Source organism: Panulirus ornatus, chromosome 3, assembly GCF_036320965.1.
Source record: "Panulirus ornatus isolate Po-2019 chromosome 3, ASM3632096v1, whole genome shotgun sequence".
Lineage (NCBI taxonomy): Eukaryota > Metazoa > Arthropoda > Malacostraca > Decapoda > Palinuridae > Panulirus > Panulirus ornatus.
Window position 1 is genome coordinate 4434608 of NC_092226.1, and position 8445 is coordinate 4443052.

General features: G+C 50.5%; 1 long non-coding RNA gene across 1 annotated transcript in view; it reads right to left on the reverse strand.

Annotated features, from left to right (window-relative positions):
• Positions 1-269: 269 nt before the first annotated feature.
• Positions 270-8445, reverse strand: part of LOC139759644 (uncharacterized) — a 204354-nt gene continuing 196178 nt past the window's right edge. The window contains exon 3 of the long non-coding RNA XR_011715123.1: positions 270-345. This is a non-coding gene — a long non-coding RNA (uncharacterized lncRNA). The remainder of the gene's footprint in view (positions 346-8445) is intronic.

An 8445-nucleotide genomic window follows, 5' to 3' on the forward strand; every position in this document is an offset into this window, starting at 1 on the left:
TGAAGTGGGGTCAAAGAGAAGGTGTCAAATTGACTTTCCGATTCAAGTTTACTGTAGAACAGTTACTGATTTTTGTTATGGTCTGTCATAAACGATTTCCAAGAGAATGGTGGGGGTTGTGGGGGTTGTGGGGGTGGGGGTGGGGGTTGTGGGGGTGGGGGTTGTGGGGGTGGGGGTTGTGGGGGTGGGGGTGGTGGGGGTAGTGGTGTTGGGGTGGAAAGGGAGTGTTAAGGCCCTCTTCCCCCCTTCCAAAACTCACACATACGTACCCCTGCTCCACACCAGCAAGCTCCAGTGTTGAAGGTGTCGCGTGTTGCACACGTGACGGTCAGGATGCGAGATGATCTGAGAGAAGAAGAAGAATGACGTAAGAATTAAGACATGACTGATGAAGACGCTGGAGGGAAGGGAAAATAGGGAGATTCACATACACGAAAGTATTTGGTTTTCCTCAATGTTTCTGAGGAATATTCCAGGACACACGGCCTGGAAGTGATGTAGAGCAGGTGTGTTGGGGGAGTTCCAGGCAGGTGCTGCTGCTAGCACGGAGGATGAAAGGGTCTAAGATAAACGCGAGGCTCGTCATCAGGAGCTGGAACCTATGTATATAATTACATTAATAACACCATCATCAGAGCTGGAGAACAGGAGTGTCGGCTCCCGCGTCCCGAGGAGGGTGTGGACAGGAGACAGACAGAGACAAGGACACACAGAGACAAGGACACTCGGGACATCTAGAGGCCAGAGGGAGGCTGTCATACCCCTGTCTCTGTAGACCTGGCCATACTGAAGGAGAGTCTGAGACGGTTCGCTAAGCCATGCCTGACGGTGCACGTCTCCTGAGGGAAGTGTAGTAAGACGGTGCAAGATACACAACGACCCCGGGAAATCCAGTGACATTCTTTTGTCGTCTGACGTCATGCAAACGTCAGATGGAGAAACGTGGGCACAAACGTTGTGGGAGGCCTCATCAGCCTCCGTGGAGAGTCGATCGAGTCTTTCACCTGTACCTCTAAAGATATGAAATCACTTATGAAGAATGTTTCCTATTTGGACCAACTAATAAGCATAATCCTATAAGGATGTACGAGACATTATGATAATTGTCCTCTTAATTTTGGGTTATCTTTTTCATTCGTTTTGCCTCAGGGAATGTCTGTCCCTCATGATTGTTCTTTCCGGCATGTTCTCGCCACGTGATAACATCTGTTCTTCCCACCACGTGTTCCTCTGAGCCAACGCCGATCCTTGTTCTCATATTTCGCGGTGTTCCCCAAGGTTCCGTCCCATCACCTACTCCCTCTCTTCTCTCCATAAATGATCTCAACATCTAACCCTATCCACACCTATGCTAATGACTGCACGTTGGTTACTTCAGCTCGCCTTCCCTCACCTTCTGACTCTGATGTTCTCTTTCTCGCACTGAACACATCTTGATGCAGACCATGTTCTCTTTCTCGCACTGAACATATCTTGATGCAGACCATGTTCTCTTTCTCGCACTGAACACATCTTGATGCAGACCTGTGCAGTGCCTATGAAGGGGGAGCCAGTGATCTGGTGTAATTCAATGATACTAAGGCGAAATTTCCATTTCTCTTTTTAAATGTCACTCATGTTTTTGCTCCCGAGAGCTGGCTTCTTGTATGCCCCCACCATTAACTAGACCACGCAATAGTCGGCATACTGCTGCGTCACATGATGATTATCATGCCGCCATCAGCAACTCAAGAGTGGGCCGTTTCGATAACTGCTTCTTTCCCTACACGTTGAAGCATTGGAACTCTCTACTTTCTCATGTCTTTACCAGTAACTACTTTACCAATAACTAAAGACAGGTTTTTCACTTTTTCAAAAATTCGTAAATACTTTCCCTTGTCTTTTCTTTTTCCCTTTCATAATTCTCTCTATATTTCAGTTAAGGTCCGACCTTGATGTGGACTTTTGTCCGTGACTGGAACCTTCAACATAACAAGAAAAAGATTTCGTCTCATATAAAAACACCACAATTCAACTCTGTACTAACATGAATCACACATTACAATGTCTGCTTTGCAAAAGCTGAGGGCGTTGTATAGGTGGGGAAATTTCTTTTACCACTGAGCAGATGTTTCACATCCATATAGGTTTTATTTTGCCCCAATATGGGGTACTATTTACAAGTTTCAAGTGATTCTTCCTCCACCTCTCTATGTTAGCCAGCAGAAACGATGATAAGAGACCATAGTTGGATATCTGATAATGTAAATCCTGGTTGTGTTTCGATGGTGAATGGTGGAATGACATTGTACAGTGGCATGATCACTCACTCCCACCATATTTGCTCTTCGTATTACCCATAATGCTAACACAACCTTCCCCTTCAACACTAACATATTTTCCCCCAAAACAGATTCACCCCAGCAGCCAGCAATTTTTATCCTGCCAAGGAAATGGTTAAAATATTGAAAACAATGTATGATATATGGGGGTTAGTCATCCTGCGCTTGACAATCTCTTGGCGTGTTTACAAATACCAGACCACTTTTTTCTTTCATACAAATGGATGGTGCACTCAGCCTCAAGGAAACAGTCAGTGATGATGACTCAAGGAAATAGTCAGTGATGACTCTTGGAAATAAATCGTGTTGACACTTGGAAATAATAAATGATGACTTTTGGAAATAACAAGCAATGATTCATGGAAAAAAATAAGTAATGAATCCTGGAAATAATAAGCAATGACTGAAAAATTTACTACTGACTCCTGGAAATAATCAGTATAGACTTTTGGAAATAATTTGTGCTGACTCTTGGCGATAATCGGTACTAACGCTGAAGAAATTCAGTGCTGACGCTTGTAAAAACTGGGCGCAAGCTCTTGGAAATAATTGGTGTGACTTACAAATAATTGGTGCCAACTCTTAGAAATAATTGGTGCCAACTCTTAGAAATAACTGGTGCCAACTCTCACAAATGATTAGCTCTGACTTTTGGAAATAACTGGTGCTGTCTTTTGGAAACATTCGTTGTTGATATCAGGGCTCCTGGGAAGGACCCAGGCCAGGGACTACTGAGGGAACATGAGGACTGCTGACGAAGGCGACGACGCTGGCGATTGACGACACAGGACGCCATCATAAATCCCTCCGTAAATCGCCGTCTGACATTCGTCCTGTTTACGAGTGGGGAACATAAAGAAAACGGGAATAATGAATGGGTCGCATAAAGAAAATGGGAATAATGAATGGGTCACTAAACAAAGGGAAGACCAATATTGTCGGAGATTTGTTCCGCACAAGTGGGAATCTATTGGTCGAATCTTCCTCGTGTTTTTTTCTGATGTTTGATGAGAGGAGAAGTGTCCAGATGTTGCTATCCCGGAGGATGTGCACAGACAGACAGACACGTGGGTGTGCCTGTAACATTTCTGACTGACTGACACGCAAGTAGAGAGGAGATGTACGCAGCGCATCATAGGCACAACGCGCCTTGGTCGAGTGGTTAGCCTTGCTGATCATGATTCGCGCATGGGCCCTCCCGGGTTAGAATCCTGGGCGCGGCAGTCGGTCCACAGTCAATGTCTTCTTTTCGTCCATCCCTCGTGGCTGGCCGATGTATGGGCATACAACCCACCCAGCTGACGTGCCTTGGACCATGCACCAGCTGACGTGCTCTGGACCATGCACCAGCTGACGAGCTCTGGACCATGCACCAGATGACGTGCTCTGGACCATGCACCAGCTGACGTGCTCTGGACCATGCACCAGATGACGTGCTCTGGACCATGCACCAGCTGACGTGCTCTGGACCATGCACCAGCTGACGAGCTCTGGACCATGCACCAGATGACGTGCTCTGGACCATGCACCAGCTGACGTGCTCTGGACCATGCACCAGCTGGACACCACCTGCTTCCCAGGGTAATCGCCAGACACTTCCACAGCCTCGTGGTAAGAGGCCCACTACACCCACCAACCCACCCATGGTAAATGGTCCACTACACCCACCAACCCACCCATGGTAAATGGTCCACTACACCCACCAACCCACCCATGGTAAATGGTCCACTACACCCACCAACCCACCCATGGTAAATGGTCCACTACACCCACCAACCCACCCATGGTAAATGGTCCACTACACCCACCAACCCACCCATGGTAAATGGTCCACTACACCCACCAACCCACCCATGGTAAATGGTCCACTACACCCACCAACCCACCCATGGTAAATGGTCCACTACACCCACCAACCCACCCATGGTAAATGGTCCACTACACCCACCAACCCACCCATGGTAAATGGTCCAGTACACCCACCAACCCACCCATGGTAAATGGTCCACTACACCCACCAACCCACCCATGGTAAATGGTCCAGTACACCCACCAACCCACCCATGGTAAATGGTCCACTACACCCACCAACCCACCCATGGTAAATGGTCCACTACACCCACCAACCCACCCATGGTAAATGGTCCACTACACCCACCAACCCACCCATGGTAAATGGTCCACTACACCCACCAACCCACCCATGGTAAATGGTCCACTACACCCACCAACCCACCAATAGTAAGGCACAAGGTGTTCTGCTTGAGGTAGCCAGACCCTCCAATCCATCACCAATCATCAATCAAAACTTCCGCTGATTGGAAAGCTTTGTGTGTCTCACTCAAAATTCGTAAATTCTCTCCCTTGTCTACTCATATTTCTCTATATTTCAATTAAGCCCCACTGAACTACGACCTGGTCATCCCCCGTATCCCTGTCTTACTCCTATGACAGCCTCATCTCTAATTAGCTTTACACAGATCATGCAAGATGCACAGACCCTCCCCACCTGCGCCTGATACGAAGACCTACCCTACCACCTACTGCCTCGTTAGCTCTCTGGACTTGATCAGCTATTGCCTCCTACGAGACGCAAGCTTGGCCTCTCTGGCCTCTCACTTTCCGTCAACTTCAACCAAGCTTTTTACCTTGTGACCCATAACACATTCATCAGTAAGGCCCTCGGCCTTGGACTGAGGAGGAGTCTCACGCTACGGGTCGTCAAGCCGGACGCTTCTGAGGGACCATCTCCCCCCTTCCACTCCCTCACCTGTGGCGTCCCACGGGAGACAGAGGTGATGTCCCTGTTCTTCCTCCTCGTCGTCTTCAACAATATCGTGATAGATCAACCCCGGTCGATGGCAACACGTCCACGACTCCACCATTCGTGTCAGCAGCGAAAAGAGTTCGACCGACGATATGAACCTCCACAAACACCTTTCACATTCTCTGAAGGTGGGCCACCCCGCCGACCCTACCACTATCAACCAGGCAAAGACCATAGTTATGTACATCACACTTGCTCCCACCTAATACTGTCTCACTAGTCCCCAGTCCCCTCCAGGTTGTCCAGTCCACCAAGCTTCCAGTCCTGTCCCACCCCCTACTGTCTCAATAGACCCCAGTCCCCTCCAGGTTGTCCAGTCCACCAAACTTCCAGTCCTGTCCCATCCCCTACTGTCTCACTAGACCCCAGTCCCCTCCAGGTTGTCCAGTCCACCAAGCTTCCAGTCCTGTCCCACCCCTTTACTGTCTCACTAGTCCCCAGTCCCCTCCAGGTTGTCCAGTCCACCAAACTTCTGGGTGTCACTCTGGACGATCAATCAGGCTGGAAGGAACGCGTCAGCACCATCATCAAATCCTCCAGCTATCGTCGTCCTCGTCGTCGTCCTCGTCGTCCTCGTCCTCGTCGTCGTCCTCGTCCGCGTCGTCCTCTCCACATTTTTGTAGATTCAAGATACCTGGCCTTCCTGCCCAGCTCTCATCCTCCCCACACCACGTGTGCCTCCCCCGCCTGCTCTCCCTCCCTCCCCACACCACGTGTGCCTCCCCTGCCTGCTCTTCCTTCCTCCCCACACCACGTGTGCCTCCCCTGCCTGCTCTTCCTTCCTCCCCACACCACGTGTGCCTCCCCCACCTGCTCTTCCTTCCTCCCCACACCACGTGTACCTCCCCCACCTGCTCTTCCTTCCTCCCCACACCACGTGTGCCTCCCCCACCTGCTCTTCCTTCCTCCCCACACCACGTGTGCCTCCCCCGCCTGCTCTTCCTTCCTCCTCACACCACGTGTGCCTCCCCCGCCTGCTCTTCCTTCCTCCCCACACCACGTGTGCCTCCCCTGCCTGCTCTTCCTTCCTCCCCACACCACGTGTGCCTCCCCCACCTGCTCTTCCTTCCTCCCCACACCACGTGTGCCTCCCCCACCTGCTCTTCCTTCCTCCCCACACCAGATCCTCCTGGGTCCCTCCTACACCATCCATCCTGAGGCTCAACACACTAGTCCTCCAGACTCTCCCCAACCATCACCTGGACCTCAACCATCACCATCACCTGGACCTCAACCATCACCTGGACCTCAACCATCACCTGGACCTCATCTGACAGCTCGAGAAGAAAGCTGTTGTCTCAAACTCCCCACCGTCAACTCCTTCCACCAGAGGTCCCTCAACCCCGAGGTATGGGTTCAGCACTACAACAGCACCCAGCTTATCCGAACTGATACAGACGTGTATAACAGCCTCATACTAACCCCTGTGAACATGATCAGTAACCAACAGTGTCTGTGTACAGACTGTCTGTGTCACATTCCCCCCCCCTCTGGTTCTCCCCCCCCCCCGTGTTACAGGAACGCTGTCATTATTGTGTATATTTCCACTTGTCAATCTTCAGCCTTCTAGCCTTCTAGCAGTATCTTAATTCTTTGGAACAGACACGAACACGACTTCTTAGATCTCTCTCTCTCTCTCTCTCTCTCTCTCTCTCTCTCTCTCTCTCTCTCTCTCTCTCACGCACACACACGACACGGTAAACACTCACTACTTCCGGGTTGGCCATCATTTTCCAATACCAGGACCCGGGGCCCTCCCCTCCACCCACAGTGGGGTGCGGGGGAGGGGAAGGGGGAGATTTCCCCCACTAGGGGGGGGTAGCTCTGAGCCCCTACCCTTATCTGGGGTGGACCCCCACACGGGGGGGGAGGGGGGCTTAGATCTGAGTCCCTTTACCTCACCAGGGATTAACCCCCCCCCCCCACCAGCAGGGGGTAGCTCATATACCCCCCCCCAACTTTATAGGGGTAGCCACAACACTCACCCCCCCCCCCCCCACAAAACGGTACACCTCACCGGAGGGGGTAGACCTTGCGCGTAGCGACAGCCGCCCCCCCTCCTCCCCTCACACACAGGGTTATCCCCCACAGAGGAGGGGAAAGCCCAAAGGAGGGGTAGAGCACATAGGAGGAGGTACCCACAACCTCCCTCCTCCCCCCCACACGGGGTTATCCCCCTTCAGGAAGGGGGGGGGGGGTTTGCCCCCACAAGTAGGGGGTGGGTGAGGGGGGGGTGTGGTAACCTGGGAGACTAGCCCTTATAAACAACAAGGTACATTTTCATTTACAAGACGGAGGCTGCCTTTGTGCCACGGCCGCCGGGGATCCATTGTCAAAACTTCCCTCCTGCCAATCAAATGTTACTTTTTAAAACTTTTTTGAACTATGACCCAAAAGTTAGGTGGTTCCCATTATGTACTCGTTCAACTGTCTTCTCCGGTGGGGGAGGGGCTGTGTAGGGCTTTGTCTGTGTGTCTGTATGGAGGGATGGGTGTGTGTGTGTGTGTGTGTGTGTGTAATCACCTGTTTGTACCGTGTGTGGAGGGAGTTCTACACCCGTGGCGCCCCATCTCTTGAATATTCTCAACTGTCACACAACTTCTTACCTTCATGTACGTTGCCTCCATTACCTATGACGTCAGTCATTCTATCCCATACATCCACTGACCTCATACTATAAACGCACTGACCTCATACTATAAACGCACTGACCTCATACTATAAACGCACTGACCTCATATCATAAACGCACTGACCTCATACTATAAACACACTGCCTCACATCTTTATTAACATGTCTCGCTTAATTCATGTTTAATCCTCTGGTTGCTTTATGCCTGCATCTCTTAGTGAACTGTTCATTGTCTAAAAATATTCAAAAATTTAAGGTTGTGATCAGGTCGCCCCTCACTCTTTTCTGCTCCGAGGAGGGCAAAATTAAGACCTCTAGCCCTTATCTTGTAACTAAGCTGTCTTAATTCCGCTATCATCTCTGTTGCCATCCTCTGGACCTTCTCTATCATCTCTATGGGCTTTATCAGATGCGGAGACCAAACCCGAGAAGTATATTGTAGTTTTAACCTTCTGCAGGATGTGAACAGCTTTCTGAGTACATCTTGATCCACGAACATGAATGCAGTTCATATATGTGTCATCACACAGCTGGTTTCCTTAACTGTTCTCCTGGGGTGGCACTCTGGCGACAGGTTGGGGACGATGTCGACTCCCATGTCTTCCTCACACACAGATTCCTGCAGCTTATATCCGGCTGGATGATAGCAACATCGAGGGCTTCTC